This window comes from Girardinichthys multiradiatus, chromosome 3, assembly GCF_021462225.1.
Source record: "Girardinichthys multiradiatus isolate DD_20200921_A chromosome 3, DD_fGirMul_XY1, whole genome shotgun sequence".
In the NCBI taxonomy this organism is placed as follows: Eukaryota; Metazoa; Chordata; class Actinopteri; order Cyprinodontiformes; family Goodeidae; genus Girardinichthys; species Girardinichthys multiradiatus.
Window position 1 is genome coordinate 6495620 of NC_061796.1, and position 17329 is coordinate 6512948.

The 17329-nt window shown below is 42.4% G+C and overlaps 1 protein-coding gene across 2 annotated transcripts in view; it reads left to right on the top strand.

Moving 5' to 3' along the window:
• The first annotated feature begins 6606 nt into the window (after positions 1-6606).
• Positions 6607-17329, top strand: part of znf1035 (zinc finger protein 1035) — a 34938-nt gene continuing 24215 nt past the window's right edge. Inside the window, exons 1-2 of one of the 2 annotated variants that reach the window (XM_047359258.1) lie at positions 6607-6958; positions 7042-7152. The gene's annotated coding sequence lies outside the window, so the exon portion shown is untranslated. The remainder of the gene's footprint in view (positions 6959-7041; positions 7153-17329) is intronic. The other variant, XM_047359266.1, reaches the window with a different exon arrangement.

Here is a 17329-nt window from a genome sequence, read left to right on the forward strand (position 1 = left end):
TGGAAACTAATGACCAATTAAAATGCTGTATGCCATGTTTAAACCATATCGGTGGTTTCCACTAAACCAGTTCCAGTGCTAAAAAAATGCTTGGTTGTTGGAGACAAACCAATCAAAATGATTTGAGTCCCATTTTTAAAACCTTTGAGTGAATTTTGCTTTTAATCTCTAGAATCTTAGACAAAAACATTACTGCTTCAACATGGAAAAGGTTGGGCTAGCGCTGGAATAAGAGCTCTCTGAACATTTGGAACCTTCTGCTGTTTTGATATTGCCTAGTCAAGGGTGGTCAGTACATCACTGGGAGTCTTTATAAAATGTTTTAATTTCTGCATGTGTTAAAAGTTTTGTTTCTTATGGAACCATATCTGCTGCTACTATGACATTTGTTAAGGCATTGTTTATATCTGAATTGTTTTTGAGAGGCTGCTGGGTTTGTGCTTAAGGTGATCTTTAATACTAGTTTTGTTTAATTTGTGTTGCCATCAAAAGCGAGGATAGAGCTATCTACATACTTAGTGTCTTTCACGAAACATTTCCACATAGACCCACGAAGACAAGCCGCCTCCAAGCTCCATCTAGCAAATCAGAAATTGCAAGTGACAATATAATGCACAGCTGAGTGTTTAAAAAAAATATATAGCCAGCATCATAGGACAACAGGAGGTTTCGATTGGCATTGATGTCATCATTACTCCAAAATATGGCTCGTAAGTCTCTCCATAGTATTCTTTTCAAAACAATATTGGTGGACGAGCTCAGTATAGCCATCCTGTTAGCCGAGTATTTGCTCAACTAACAGCAGCAAATGCGTTTCAGTATATAACTCACAGACAGTGCTTGTTGGTATATTTCACACCTTCTTAATCTTCTTGTTAATTACTTCTGCATCTTATTTATGCTTGTAAATTCTGCTGTTGGTTAGTTGCACAAACCATACGTCATCACTTCCTAGACCTGGAAAGCCTCCTCACCCCTATAGAGATCAGCTCATACAAGCCTGTGACTACCACACTTTGACAGTCAGTGGTGTAACAGGCTGGCTGACTTCTATCCCCCCTAACTACATAGATCCCTTGACAAAGCAGTTGAAAAGGGCAAAAAGTCACTATTTTTCTGTCTGTAAGATTTTGTGAAAGGGGCCCTTTAATGACTATTAACAAGGAACTTTTCTGCATAAATACACATACCTTCTCGCCCACCATTAGCGTCTGACCTCAGAAATGCACTCCTGGCGGAATAGTAAAATATTTCCATTAACACACTCTTGAAACTTGTGGGGAGTCTTACCATAATAGTTGGAGCTAGTATAGCAGTAAAAGATAGGCTGGCATCAGATTAAACCTGACTGATTAAGAATGGGATGTCACTTGATTCTACGCCAGACGATCAAACATTAAAACAAATTTGCATTTCTCTTTTCAAGAGGATTTCATTAGTTGTTTCTTTCTTCAGATGTCGAAAATGTAAAAGCAGCCCTTTGTCAGCAATGCGTCTCCACCTGAGTCCAAAGTAACCTTGGTAACTAAGTGCTTTACTAATCAGTCTTTGGCAGTAGTCCCCACCACTTTAATTCAAATATTAGTCAGTCATTTTCTACCACTTCTTTCACAGTGGGTCATGGGGAAGCTGGTGCCTATCTCAAGCAATTTATGGGCGGGAGGCGAGTAACACCCAGGACAGGTCACCAGTCCATTGCAGGGCAACACAGATACACACAGGACAAACAATTCAATTCAGTTTATTTATATAGCGCCAATTCACAACACATGTCGTCTCAAGGCACTTCACAACAGTCAGGTACATACATTCCAATTAATCCTAACCATTGAACAGTGCAGTCAGATTCAGTTATTTATTCAAATTGGATAAAAAGTTTTTCTATCTAAGGAAACCCAGCAGATTGCATCCAGTCAGAGATTTGCAGCATTCACTCCTCCTGGATGAGGATGTAGAGACAGTAGACAGTCACTGGCGTTGACTTTGCAGTAATCCCTCATACTGAGCATGCATGTAGCGACAGCGGAGAGGAAAAACTCTCTTTTAACAGGAAGAAACCTCCAGCAGAACCAGGCTCAGTATGAGCAGCCATCTGCCACGACCGACTGGGGGTTTGAGAGAACAGAGCAGAGACACAAAAAGAACACAGAAGCACTGATCCAGGAGTACTTTCTATGGAAAGGAAAAGTAAATGTTAATGGATGTAGCTCCTTTAGTCGTTTCAGCTAGAAAGAAAGAACAAATAAACTCTGAGCCAGTTTTCAAGGTTAGAGTCTGAAAGAGAGCACATAGAGTTTGTTACAGTTAAGCTCATTCAATTGCCATGTCTAGGAGAGAGAAAGGGTTAAACACTAAAAGACAGGACTATGTGGATCATCGGTAGAGGGTGAGCATTAAGTTGTTGCCAGCAGAAGCTTGGACAATGCCCCTCTCCAGAAAGGTGTCACAGGTAGACAACCGTGTGCACACACTCATTTACGCCTAAGGGCAATTTAGAGAAACCAATTAACCTATCAGTCATGTTTTTGGACTGTGGGAGGAAGCTGGAGTACCCAGAGGGAACCCATGCATACAAGAGGAGAACATGCAAACTCCATGCAGAAAGACCTCAGATCAGGAGTTGAACCCAGGACCTTTTTGCTGCAAGGCAACAGTGCTACCAGCTGTGCAGCCCTAAATATCAATTATTTTTTTATCTCAGAGATGCACGGCAAGATCCAGGAAGTCCAGTTTATGAAGCAGAACCATTGGTTCAGCCATAGCCTGAAAAATCTGCCTGGAATATTTGCTGGATTCAGAGACGTTACTATGGACCAACTTTAAAAACCATACAATAGTCTGTTTCTTGCAACTCTACATCCAGCATATAAATTTCATTTTACATGATTATACACAGGATAAACAATCATGCATACACGCTTGCATCGAAGGACCACATACAGATCTTAGTAAACATAACGTATGTTTTTTTTGACTCTGGAAGGACGCTAGAGTACCAAGAGAGAATATGCATGGGGGCCATATGCAAATTTCACACAAAAGGCCCCTGGTCGGGATTCCAACCAAAGACCACCTTGCTGCGAGGCAACCTTACTAGCAACTGCTCCTCTATGTACCCCCAACACATCATGTATGCCTAAGATTCTAGCTGTTTCTGATGTGCTTTTTGTACTGGTCGATGTTTGGCTGTTAAGAATATGACTAGCTACTATAAATGCAGCTGCATTAGTCATGGTACTTGTAACTGTTATGTCAAAAGTCGAGTGGAGGTGCGATTCAGGCCAGGGGTTCTTAAGTAACATGTCACTGAGAAAATACAGCTTAATTGCAGGAATGGCATGTGGTGGCCCTGGTCAATCTAAGATTATGTATTCACGATCATAATTATACAATTTCAACAAATCTCTTCTATTAAGAGATTTTTGAAGTCCGGCGTGTTGGCAAGTCTGGTACCTTACTGGGGTTTGTTGACAGATGCCTTCAGAAACAAACCTGCTTGCTGCCTGTTTCACCAGGCAGTACCCAGACAGCAGTATACAAAACTCTGGAGCCATTAGGTCACAAAAATACCCTATGTGAAAGGTCCTGTGGAGTCTGTTTTGCTGCAGAACTCCATTTGGAGATTGGGAATGGTGGCCAAACCAATGTCTTTGGTTGCCCTCTAATGTTCCTCTTTTACTGTAGCAGTTGCTAGTACTATAAATAGTTGATGGTACTGCAGCATTTATTAGCAGCGATTGGTTGATAGCTGGTTTTGTTGGTCGCAACTGAACTGGTGCTACAACAGATCGACACATTTTGGTTTCCTCCATTGAAGGCCAAGACTGAACAACTGTCTATACCTGCTTGTACTTTTTGCTTGGTCTCCTGCAGTCATTGGGCAGTAGGCAGGGTACATCTTGGACATTTAGAGAGACTAATTAACCTGACAGTCTTGTTATGGACTGTGAGAGGAGGCCAGAGTACCTGGAGAGGACCCATGCATGCATGGGGAAAACTTGCAAACTCCATCCAGGAAGACATTAGGCTGAAATTCGAACCCAGGACCTTCTTGCTGCAAGGCAACAGTGGTACAGACAGCCCCACCATGCAGCCCCCAGTTAAATATGTTTGATATGGGACTTACCAAATGCTGCCCCTTAAGAAAGGTAATGCGGAATTGATTTGGTTTTTTCCGTGATGTAATACAAATGACATTAGCAAAATGTTTTAAATGTGGGTTGGGCTTTTTTCCCCAACTCAGTTTCGAGTTTTAAACTAAAACGTTTGGAAGAGAGATACTATCCATTTGTCTTTTCCAATATCTTTTGCATGATTGTAACTTTGGCAAAACTTAAATTTTTCTTTCCAGTTGAATCTTAATGTCTTTCTTTCTCTTTAGATAACCTAAAATGAATCTAGTTGATCAATAGAACTGGCAACAGAGACCCAATACTAACAGTAATGAAACTTTTTAATGATCCAATCTGCTACTTTTAGATTTAAATATATAGTTTGTGTGGTACATAAAAGGCAGTTAATCAAGCCAGCTCCACTTTGTCAGTGGACCTTTTTCGTCCTTTGGGTGAACGCTTTACATTACCATGGCTTACATGGTCTTCCTTGATAAATGTAATGTATACATGTGAAAGCAAAGGATGATCTACAATTTAACTGCACAGTTATTTAGTCCATGTTGAGTCAAAGGCAATGATGTGGGCATTGGTGACAATTTTGAACTGAATGGTAACAGAACCTTTAGGATATTTACAAGTTCCTGTTCATCTGATTCAGGTTTTAAGATTGTATTCCTTTGCTGTGTTTTTTTTTTCTATGTGATCCCATTTTTTCACATGCCTGTTCCATTATGGGGGTTTCAGAAAGCCCGGCACTGGAAAGAAGGCTCCATTTTATGGCCAGTCCCACAGACAAAATGGACGTGTGCAACTTAACCCTTTAAATGCCAGACATCCAGACAAGTATATCTTGGTGTCCACTGACTGCAGTTACTGGAGCAATATAGACAGAATGGTTTGGAAAGAGCACAGGGGAGCACTGGCATACAAGAGTGGACCTTTTTGAACCAAGGAGTCACTGTCACCTGTCTGCAGTAACTGAATGCCTTCTACATGGAAGGACCCATGCTGCAGCTGTCAAGAGGGACTCGTGCGAACAGCTCCTCCTAACCAGCCAGGAGCTGGGAGAACTGCAGAGCAATGGAGTGGGGTGGAATACAGTGGGGAGTTTTTTTCTGCACATGAAAAAGATACCCCTAAAGTGCGTGTCATTGATAAAAAGGAAATCCAGACACAATACTAACATGGATACCAACTATTTAATTACCCAGACTGTTAGTTTTAAGCTGTAGTATATGGACTAGCTGGAACAAGTGAGAAAGTTATCAATCCAACTGGGCTTTATCACTGGACTTTGGTTTAAATGGCCTGTCTTGACCTGAAAAGAAAAAGTCAAAAGCTCATTTTTATATTCAATAGATCTAGAGCTGATTACTCAATTGCCTTATCCTTGTGGGGTAAAAACTGTTCAACTAAAAGTAAAAATGGGAGCTCTATGGTTGTGTTCATTAGAGTAAGAAGGAAGCTTTAGGATTTTTTTCCAGTATGTTTTTCTGTGATCCATTCCTTGCACACCCCCACTCCACTGGAGGGGTTTTCAAGTAGACCCACACTAGGAAGGGAGCCACCATTTTATGGCAAGTCCAGCAAACAAAATGGTTGTGAGCAACTTAACCCTTTAAATGCCATATTTTCACACAAATCAGCCAGTTGGTCTTGGTTCCCCGGTGGCTGCAGTTAGTGAATAAATATAGCCAGGATGGTTATGGAAGTGCAAAGGGGAATGCGGGAGCCCTAGTAAAGACTTCACTGACAGTGGAATATGTGTCATTGCAAGCTGCAGAGCATGAGTGCCTCTGCAAGGAGGGAACCATGTTGCACCCCTCCGGTGGAGAGCTGCTCTACCACTCCCCCAAGCAACCTGGCACCAGGAAAAACAAAGAGCATCAGGGAAGGGACTGTGGAGCGGATGAATTACAGTGTCCTTTTTTCTTTATATGACAAAATGCCTCTAACATGGGACTTGTGTATAAACAGAACTGGGAACACAGACCAACTAATAAGTCTGATATAAACACATGGTCTTTTTTTCATGGTCTGCCTTAATCAGAAAAGAGAGAGGAAAAAGCACCAGCCTAAAGCAGACATTTAAATGTCAGATGATCTAGAATCTCACACCATTATCTGATCCTTGTGTAAAACAATGTGAGGCCATAAAAGAAAAATGTGAACTGTATGCTTCTGTATATATTCATGTTAATCTGAGACAGAACTGGGTTTAACAGAATATGTCCTGCAATTTACTGTTTTTCTATGTGATCCAGGTTTTGCACATGCCTACCCCACCAGAGGGGTTTTCAGATAGACCGGCACCAGGAGGGGAGACACCATTTTAAGTCCTGCACACAAAATGGTTGAGAGCTTAACCCTTTAAATCCCACCCCCTCACAAGTCGACCTGTAGTTCTTGGGGTTCCTGTGACTGCAGATACTGGTGCAATACAGACTGAATGGTTATGAAAGGGTACATGGGAGGACTTCAGTGATCCGCAGAACCACTGCCATTGCAACCTTCAACGCGGGTGTGCCTCCGCAAGGAGAGAACCACGGTGCAGCCGTCCACAGGGAGTCGCGCTACCGCCCCGCCAGCCCGGAGCAGGGAGAGCGTTAGGGGGCGGGAGTTCTTGGAGTCCCAGCATCTTCTCATTGGTTGCCAGAAGACGGTTGTGTAACATACGCGAAGTCTGTGCTCATTGTTCGTAAATACGCAAATCCAGATGATGGAAGCGGATCTATTGCTAGCTCCGCAGTCTGGGAAATGAAATGCTAAATTCCCCCTCGTTGAGCTGAAAAACACGCGAGGGTTTCTGATTGAGGTCCAGCTTCGGTTCTCAGACCACAAAGGTAGAACAGTTTCCTGACTGTTTTAATGACGAAGAAAAAAAGACGTGTGTGAAAGGACAACTGGTTTCTCTTTATTCGAACAGAGCTGATGTTTAACGTCTGTTATGTGATCGGTTTACAACAAACCGACATAGCTGATAAACCTCAAATGACACCTGGCTGCATCGTGAATAGCACCGCAGATTCGTGATCTGGTAAGAGCTCCTGTTAAACCAGCCGTTGGCAGCTCTGTGTTACAGCTAGCTAGTTAGCTTGCTAGCAGCATGCTAGCCAGTAAGCTAGCTTCGATTTTGCCAGCTGCTAATATCTATGTAAAATTATCAAACACGTGGCTGGAGTCACAATACTCTCCGCTGCTGTGGTTCTGCTTGTGTTGTTGATCTGGTTCTAGCATACAGCTGGTATTTTGTTCAGCTCTCCTCTGTCCAGACTAGCTAAAATTTCAGCATCTGACCATAACATTCAAGATAAAGGCAACCACACCGCTTCAAGGCGGTCACAGACACTGCGATGATTAGATGTGATCATCTTTTTTCCAAATTGAGCCTTACTTTAAATACAGCTCTACAAAGAAGTGAAGGATTGTCAGGTCCAATATGAGGGATTTTCGTTTAAGTGACATGCACAGATTTGCTACACATTATTTACCAGTGAATTCATCTTGAATTATGCATTTCTGTTTAAATGTATTATATGATATTAGCGTGCACAATGAAGGTAATCGGTTTTATTCAGGTGTGTTGTTATCTTAAGTAAAGAGTGCCATAGAACAAGGAGGGAAAAAGGTGAATAGAAAAATTCATCACTATTTAGTCTTTATCCAAACTTGAAATTTTGTCAATTTATGCACGTTCTTAAAAATGGATTTCCGAAACATAAAATCAAACAACTAATTTAAACCATAATCCACTACCACCAGAGAAAATGTAACACGTGTTTACTACAAACCCAATGTCTTACATTAAACTCTAAAATTTTGTTGCGGTATTAGTCTTGATATTTCCATGTCCTGTTATGGTTTTTATTTTTAGGAACTTCAACACTGAGCTGCTGGATGTGAAGGCCTCAGATTTTAGATACCGATAAATAACTAAAGTTAAACACTTAATAAAAATATATTAACCTTAGGACTGTCACTACACAGTTCATCAAGTATATATTGTTTTTAACTATTACCATGTAATAATATGGTTATTTATTCTGCATTAGTGTCATCAACAAAATGAGAAATGCATTTATTTCCTATCTTTTACAACGCCTGTAGTTTTAAAATACCTCTTTTTTTGATGATTTGTTAATGCTATGACATGCAGCTTTATTGTCATATTGTAGTATAAACCAACTCTGAAATCTCTTCTCTAAGAGAATATTAATAAGTAATAGATACAAACACATGTATTTTATCTATGATAAGGATACCTATGTTGGCCTTTACCCTGACCGCTGTTGGCATTTTTGCATGTTGTTGCTGCTAATGAAGAATGTTTCTTTGTACAGTCTAGATTTAGTACTGTTTTTCTATGGATTGTGCCAAAATCTAAAACTCTTTTTTGAATTTATTTTAGTAGAGTTGTTTGCAAAAGTAATAATACCCCTTTAACCTGCAGGGTATCCTCTAGGATTATTTTTAAATCGGCGGGGGGGGGGGGGGTGGGGTACATCGTGCTGTTCAAAGCGTATCTGAAACGTTACGCATTACGGTAAAAGTTATATTACTTAACTACATTACTGTCATTCAAATGCAACATATGTCCGCTCCATGTTCATTGGAGCCCAAAGAAAGCATGCGCGAGAGGTACATTGGTTGACCCGGCCGGAGCAAGATGGACAGAATGGAACAGAAAATTGGAGTTGTACCGTAATTTGACGGAGAGCGGGTCCGTCAACGGTGACGTTCGGAGTAGTCACGGAGAATGTGGAACCGTTCTCATTACTTAACATAACGGAGTTGCTCCCTCGGTCGGAGCGGAACAGAGCAGGAACGGAGGATGTGGAAGTCTTTCGCCTCCCTCTACGAACAACTGTAGCAGCTTCGCAGGCAGGAAGGAGCCGTTGGTTTTTCAAAGTATATTTTAAGGTTTTATGATATTTCGATTTCAAACTCTCTGACTATGTTTAGTAGTGCATAAATTAAAATTAACATAACGTGCATATAGATATAGATCTATCTATCTGTCTGTTTATCTATCTATACCACAATAATTTATTAGTATGGTGTAGGACCTCCTTTTGCGGCCAATACAGCGTCAATTCGTCTTGGGAATGACATATACAAGTCCTGCACAGTGGTCAGAGGGATTTTAAGCCGTTCTTCTCGAGGATAGTGGCCAGGTCACTACGTGATACTGGTGGAGGAAAACGTTTCCTGACTCGCTCCTCCAAAACACCCCAAAGTGGCTCAATAATATTTAGATCTGGTGACTGTGCAGGCCATGGGAGATGTTCAACTTCACTTTCTTGTTAATCAAACCAATCTTTCACCAGTCTTGCTGTGTGTATTGGTGCATTGTCATCCTGATACATGGCACCGCCTTCAGGATACAATGTTTGAACCATTGGATGCACATGGTCCTCAAGAATGGTTCGGTAGTCCTTGGCAGTGACGTGTCCATCTACCACAAGTATTGGGCCAAGGGAATGCCATGATATGGCAGCCCAAACCATCACTGATCCACCCCCATGCTTCACTCTGGGCATGCAACAGTCTGGGTGGTACGCTTCTTTGGGGCTTCTCCACACCGTAACTCTCCCGGAGGTGGGGAAAACAGTAAAGGTGGACTCATCAGAGAACAATACATGTTTCACATTGTCCACAGCCCAAGATTTGCGCTCCTTGCACCATTGAAACCGACGTTTGGCATTGGCATGAGTGACCAAAAGTTTGGCTATAGCAGCCCGGCCGTGTATATTGACCCCGTGGAGCTCCCGACGGACAGTTCTGGTGGAAACAGGAGAGTTGAGGTGCACATTTAATTCTGCCTTGATTTGGGCAGCCGTGGTTTTATGTTTTTTGGATACAATCCAGGTTAGCACCCGAACATCCCTTTCAGACAGCTTCCTCTTGCGTCCACAGTTAATCCTGTTGGATGTGGTTCGTCCTTCATGGTGGTATGCTGACATTACCCTGGATACCGTGGCTCTTGATACATCACAAAGACTTGCTGTCTTGGTCACAGATGCGCCAGCAAGACGTGCATCAACAATTTGTCCTCTTTTGAACTCTGATATGTCACCCATAATGTTGTGTGCATTTCAATATTTTGAGCCTTCACACTCTGCTCTTACTGGTGCAATGTGCAATCAATGAAGACTGGCTACCAGGCTGGTCCAATTTAGCCTTGAAACCTCCCACACTAAAATGATAGGTGTTTCAGTTTCATTGTCCAACCCCTGTATATATATAATTGGAGTGTGTGTATTAAAAAAAAACGAAACATTATTCTGAAGTTGTGGTGGCTTTTACTTTGCCATGGCGGTGCACCACGATCAATTACATGTAGCGGAAACCCTGACCTTTTCCCCCATTACAACCACTTAAGTTTGGTGTTCAGAAGCAACCAGCCCCTTTACTTTGGTCTAAATACAGCTTTGCTTTTAAGGCCTATGAGGTATGCTATGGCAGAGGTTCCTGGTCCTCGAGGCCACCTGTCTTAACGCATTGGATATGTAACACAGCTTCAGTACACTTGATTTGGATCTCTGTGTCACTTATCATCATGTTTGTGAAAGTTTTATGATGACATCTATTTGAACTTGTTAGATGGGAACACGAAAACGTCAACAACATGCAGGATTGTAGGCCTGGGGAACCGGGGTGGGTGACTACTGTTTTGGTGACACTTTTAAACAAACAGGGTCATGCACACCGTGGAACACATGAGACGGCTCAGGGGTACAGTTGTGGAGAATTTTAAAGTAAGGCAATGTCACAAAACAATATCTCAAGCTTCGAATATCTCTCCGAGCCCCGTTTAATCCATTATCTGAAAATGAGAACCTATTAAAACATGACCGTCCAGCAAAACTGACAGTCCTAACAAAGAAGTTACTCAGCAGAAGAAGGAAAGCTTTAAAAGTCCCAACAAACCCTTTAGGGGACACAACTAATGGATGGAAGAACATGCTCAGGCCAGATGAGACCAACATTGAAGTTTTTTGCCAATATCCAAAGATCACATAAGACTGCATGTTATGCTGAACATGCCATCCCTGTTGTGAGAGTTTTGGTGTCTAGAGATGGCCCCTTAATGACCATACATCAGTACACAATGCAAGGTCCACTAGGACACAAGCGAGTTTGATGTGGAGGAAATTGATCAGGACCGAACCCTGACATTAATCCAACTGAAAAACCTTGGGAATGAATTAGACCATTGATAAAGCCAGATCTTTTTATTCAACATTATTAACCAACTTCACAAATGGTATCCTAAAATAATGCTCAAATACTTGTATAGCTACACCTATAAACAATGGGAAAAACCTTTCCAGAAAGTTTTACTTTTAGCTGCCAGTCGTGGTTGCACTTTAGCACAACGTGCTATCTGACTGAAGCAGTAGTTTTTTTTCATTCTGTGTCTCTGGAGAACAGGTGGAGAGGTTTGGGGTGACTCATAGGTCTGCTTTCGGATTTGCTCTGACTTGCACACAGCCTTAGAAGGAGATGGATCCTCCTGCACAGAAAACTACAGGTCCTTCTCAAAATATTAGCATATTGTGATAAAGTTCATTATTTTCCATAATGTCATGATGAAAATTTAACATTCATATATTTTAGATTCATTGCACACTAACTGAAATATTTCAGGTCTTTTATTGTCTTAATACGGATGATTGTGGCATACAGCTCATGAAAACCCAAAATTCCTATCACAAAATTAGCATATTTCATCCGACCCATAAAAGAAAAGTGTTTTTAATACAAAAAACGTCAACCTTCAAATAATCATGTACAGTTACAGTACTTGGTCGGGAATCCTTTTGCAGAAATGACTGCTTCAGTGCGGCGTGACATGGAGGCAATCAGCCTGTGGCACTGCTGAGGTCTTATGGAGGCCCAGGATGCTTCGATAGCGGCCTTTAGCTCATCCAGAGTGTTGGGTCTTGAGTTTCTCAACGTTCTCTTCACAATATCCCACAGATTCTCTATGGGGTTCAGGTCAGGAGAGTTGGCAGGCCAATTGAGCACAGTGATACCATGGTCAGTAAACCATTTACCAGTGGTTTTGGCACTGTGAGCACGTGCCAGGTCGTGCTGAAAAATTAAATCTTCATCTTCATAAAGCTTTTCAGCAGATGGAAGCATGAAGTGCTCCAAAATCTCCTGATAGCTAGCTGCATTGACGGTGCCCTTGATAAAACACAGTGGACCAACACCAGCAGCTGACACAGCACCCCAGACCATCACTGACTATGGGTACTTGACACTGGACTTCTGGCATTTTGGCATTTCCTTCTCCCCAGTCTTCCTCCAGACTCTGGCACCTTGATTTCCGAATGAAATGCAGAATTTGCTTTCATCCGAAAAAAGTACTTTGGACCACTGAGCAACAGTCCAGTGCTGCTTCTCTGTAGCCCAGGTCAGGTGCTTCTGCCGCTGTTTCTGGTTCAAAAGTGGCTTGACCTGGGAATGCGGCACCTGTAGCCCATTTCTGCACACGCCTGTGCACGGTGGCTCTGGATGTTTCTACTCCAGACTCAGTCCACTGCTTCCGCAGGTCCCCCAAGGTCTGGAATCGGCCCTTCTCCACAATCTTCCTCAGGGTCCGGTCACCTCTTCTCGTTGTGCAGCGTTTTCTGCCACACTTTTTCCTTCCCACAGACTTCCCATTGAGGTGCCTTGATACAGCACTCTGGGAACAGCCTATTCGTTCCGAAATTTCTTTCTGTGTCTTACCCTCTTGCTTGAGGGTGTCAATAGTGGCCTTCTGGACAGCAGGGAGGTCGGCAGTCTTACCCATGATTGGGGTTTTGAGTGATGAACCAGGCTGGGAGTTTTAAAGGCCTCAGGAATCTTTTGCAGGTGTTTAGAGTTAACTCGTTGATTCAGATGATTAGGTTCATAGCTCGTTTAGAGACCCTTTTAATGATATGCTAATTTTGTGAGATAGGAATTTTGGGTTTTCATGAGCTGTATGCCAAAGTCATCCGTATTAAGACAATAAAAGACCTGAAATATTTCAGTTAGTGTGCAATGAATCTAAAATATATGAATGTTAAATTTTCATCATGACATTATGGAAAATAATGAACTTTATCACAATATGCTAATATTTTGAGAAGGACCTGTATGCTGGAGCTGCTTCTTCCGAGTCCAGACGCTTGTTAGTTTAGTGAGCAAGGAGTTCTGACACAGACTGAAGGTTTGATGTTAATCCAGCAGCCCACAGAGACTGGTTCCCATGCTGACTGTCCTCTGAGGTGTGACTTTAGCTTTTGAATTTACAGGAAGCTTAACATCACATGTTTCATGCTTTTACTGTGGACACAGCCATAGCAACAATGTGTTCCCCACCAAGGCACCGTCCAGATTATGCAACAGTGGAGAGCACAGTATGTACACAAATTCTGATTCACAATATCACTGGTTTGGTTTATAGTTTCAGGTCCATGATCCTTTATGTTCAGTAAAAGGGTCGGGCATAATTTGAATTTGAATTATTATGAATTGCAGAGTCTGGTCAACTTCCTGGTTAACGTTAATGATTTCAGGTTGTCTTAAGAAAGAGGGAACTTTTCTGCCAGACCAGTTATGGTGCTTAAGTGGTGTTAGTGCTTACTTTGTGTTTATACTGATGCAAACTCTAGCCCTGCCCCAGAATCACCCATGCTAACCTACTGCCACTTCACTGCTGGGCCAGAGGAAAGTACCACTTTGGTCAGGAGCTAGAGGTGTGCCCATTTGGAACAGCAGTCAATCAAAACATTTTCAAGGCATGTTTGTAGGTCCGTGGCTTAGTTTAGATTTTGATTGGTCAAATATAAAATAGTAAAAACTCTGCGTTTCAATAACCAGATTACTTCTCTTATCTTCCCAAATTTATTTTAAAACCACTGTCACAGAGTTTAAGTCGGTCAGTCCACCATTTAGAGATGTACTTACAGCTGATGGTTCTATAAACACCATTTACAACAGAGTTCTCTAACACAGTGGGTCTTTCAAAACACCACATGGGGTTAATAAATCTTGCTCTAAAAGCCATCTTCAACTCCAGTTCTCCAGGTTGCTGGTGCATATGTGAGATCAGCTCATCAGTATTGTAAAGCCCTCACAAACACAGCATTTGTAAACTAAGTGGTGGAATAAGGGCTTCTGTTTGAAGAAGACTAAGATTAATATGGTTTATAAAGTTAAACTGTGAATGGACTATGATAGTTAACATAAACACAGAATAAATAGGAGGGAGGATCAAACATTAACTGTTAACTGACATTTCTAATGAAGGAATGACGTACCTCTGACTTGGCTCTCCTTGTTGTGGAAAAGCAAACCGGTTCTGTTGCGGAACCAATTAAGAACTCGCTCTAGCACCAGCCCTAGTTAAGCACTGCAACCATCTGTTGGAAAAGCACTATGACAAACCTTTTTAAGGTCGCTCAGACCTGTAAAAGTTTGACATAATTGGCATCAACAAAAGTGTGACTCAAAATTTAATTGGCAGTTATACAGAGCCACAAATAGGAAGTTGTGGAGACACCATTGTCTCCATTGTCTGGAAGCACTGTTTCCTCCTAGCCAAGTGAATGCAGCTGTTGCAAATTAAAGGTCTTCTCTCATGGTTGCTCCGACACATTGCGTAAGCCTTTTAAACACAAGTGGCATGTAATCATGTAAACTTTAGCAAGGTAAAGGAAAGATATCAGGACTAGTGCAGTGCATTATTTTATATGCATCAGTTCTCAACAGTAACGTGCATTAGACAAGTCGTGTTGAATTGCTTAGAGATGGAGCAGGGTCAACTGAATTCACCCACTTGTAGTTTTTTGAGTGGGTAAGGCACAGAGGAAGTGGGGGGTGCACTGCCAAAACCGTTCCAAATTGTCTCTTAAGTGCATGTTGCCTGATGGCAATGCATGGCTGCACTTCACAGGGAAAGCTCTTAAAGCTATGCTGTTAAAGTAATTTGAACTTGGTTGCAGCCCTCCATCAAGCGTATCCAATTAGAGAATCCACAATGTCTATTCATTTGTGGCTTCTCGCTTCTAAGTTGAGCGCTTCAAGGCTTTGTAGGCCGAAGTGCTGTATCACACTGCCAGAACAGGCTGTACCATTGCACTCAGGACCATGGGGTCTGCACCTCCAATCCTCGAGCCACTGTCCGGCAACTTTTGGATGCATCCCTGCTCCAGCAAACCGGAATCGACAAGCTGATTTACCTCCTTTGCATGTCGGCAAGTTATGCAAAGGCCTGGTCATTTGATTCAGGTGTGCTTGAGCAGGGAAGCATCCAAAAGTTGCAGGTCAGTGGCACTCGAGAACTGGAGTTGCAGACGTCGGACCTTGAGTGCCACACAGTCAAAAGTACACTCACCAGCCACTTTATTAGGTACACCTGTCCAACTGCTGGTTAACACAAATTTCTAATCAGCCAATAACTTGGCAGCAACTCGATGCATTTACGCATGTAGACATGGTCAAGACGATCTGCTGCAGTTCAAACCAAGCATCAGAATGAGGAAGAAAGGTGATTTAAGCAATTTTGAACGTAGTATTTCTGTAGGCGCAAATGCCTTGATACTAGAGATCAGAGGAGAATGGCTGACTGGTTCGAGCTGATAGAAAGGCAACAGTAACTCAAATAACTGCTCGTTACAACCAAGGCATGCAGAAGAGCATCTCTGAATGCACAACACGTCAAACCTTGAGGCGGATGGGCTACATCAGCAGAAAACCACACTGGGTGCCACTCCTGTCAGCTAAGAACAGGAAACTGAGACTACAATTCGCACAGGCTCACCAAAATTGGACAATAGAAGATTGGAAAAACATTGCCTGGTCGGATGAGTCTCGATTTCGGCTGCGACATTCGGATGGTAGGGTCAGAATTTGGCGTCAACAACATGAAAGCATGGATCCATCCTGCCTTGTATCAACGGTTCAAGCTGATGGTGGTGTAATGGTGTGGGGGATATTTTCTTGGCACATTTTGGGCCCTTTAGTACCAATTGAGCATTGTGTCAACGCCACAGCCTACCTGAGTATTGTTGCTGACCATGTCCATCCCTTTATGACCACAGTGTACCCATCTTCTGATGGTTACTTCCAGCAGGATAACGCGCCATGTCATAAAGCACGAATCATCTCAGACTGGTTTCTTGAACATGACAATGAGTTCACTGTACTCAAATAGCCTCCACAGTCACCAGATCTCAATCCAATAGAGCACCTTTGGGATGTGGTGGAACGGGAGATTCTCATCATGGACGTGCAGCCGACAAATGTGCAGCATCTGTGTGATGCGGTCATGTCAATATGGACCAAACTCTCTGAGGAATGTTTCCAGTACCTTGTTGAATGTATGCCATGAAGGATTAAGGCAGTTCTGAAGGCAAAAGGGGGTCCAACCGGCACTAGCAAGGTGTACCTAATAAAGTGGCCGGTGAGTGTATATTTGGAATGCTGCTTCCTTTGGTGTCCCAAGAACCAACACAGCTAAGCCTGTGTGTATTGGAGCTGTACCATAAGGACCTGCTCAGGGACCTGAAATGTGCAAGGAGAAGTTTGCTTTTTGCGCTAGACTCTTACTTGAGCTATTTATTGACACACATGGTTGTATGCCAAGGGGACAGTACATGTTGTTGTAGCTCATATTATGTTGGTTTCTTCAAAGATCCATTGTAGATGCTGATGGCTGTGGGCAGGAAGGATCTCCTGTAGCAGTCTGTCTTACAGCAGATCTGAAGAAGCCTCTGATTGAAGACACTGTTGTTGTACGACTCATGTCTTGTGAAGAGGATGCTCAAGGTTCCCCATTTTGTTCATTTTATGAAGAATCCTTCATCACACAATGATCTCCAGAGGTTCCAGAGGAGTCCCCAGAACAGAGCCAATATTAGCTTGTTGAGCTTGTCCCTGTCCCTTGCTCTGATGCTGCTTCCCCAGCAGATGATGGTAGAAGAGATCACATTCTCCACAACAGACTTATTTAAGATATGCAGCATCTTGGTGCAAACACTGAAGGTCCTAAGCTTCCTCAAGAGGTACTGTCTGCTCTGTCCCTTCTTGTAGATGGCTTCACAGTTGCATCTCCACACCAGTCTGTTGTCCAGGTGAACACAGAGGTATTTATACTCCTCCACCACCTCCACTTCTTCTCCCATGATGGGAATTGTTTTTGACTTATTCCTGTTTCTCTTAAAATCTACAATCAT